Raw genomic sequence first — 489 nt, 5'->3', positions numbered from 1 at the left:
CTACTCTTAAGCTCAAGAAGATGTACAGTTCATATTTCAACCAAACAATTGCATTTTTGACCAAAAATGATACATTTTCAACCAAAAAGATTAAATTCCTACCAAACAAGGTCAATCCAACAAAATATATGAACTTTCAACAAAATTATTTAATTTTAAAGTCAAAAAGAGTATCATCTACAAAAAGCTGAATGTTTAATCCAAAAATATGATTTTTCAACCAAAATTTTAATTGTCGAGCAAATAGTTTAACTTTCTATCAAATTGTTGACTTTTAACGCCAAAGATGCAATTTAAAAAAAAAAGTAAAATTTTTAATAAAAAATTTAATTTGAAGCCAAATAGTTGAATTTTAAACAATAATTATGAATCTTCAATAAGAAAAAATTAATCTTTTTACAAGTACTTCAACTGTAAGTAAAAGTTAAACTATTTGGTCGCCAATTAAAATTTTGGTTGAACAATCATATTTTTGGGTTAAAAATTCAG

This window comes from Belonocnema kinseyi, chromosome 6 (assembly GCF_010883055.1).
Source record: "Belonocnema kinseyi isolate 2016_QV_RU_SX_M_011 chromosome 6, B_treatae_v1, whole genome shotgun sequence".
Taxonomy (NCBI): domain Eukaryota; kingdom Metazoa; phylum Arthropoda; class Insecta; order Hymenoptera; family Cynipidae; genus Belonocnema; species Belonocnema kinseyi.
Note: the sequence above shows the minus strand (reverse complement) of the source record.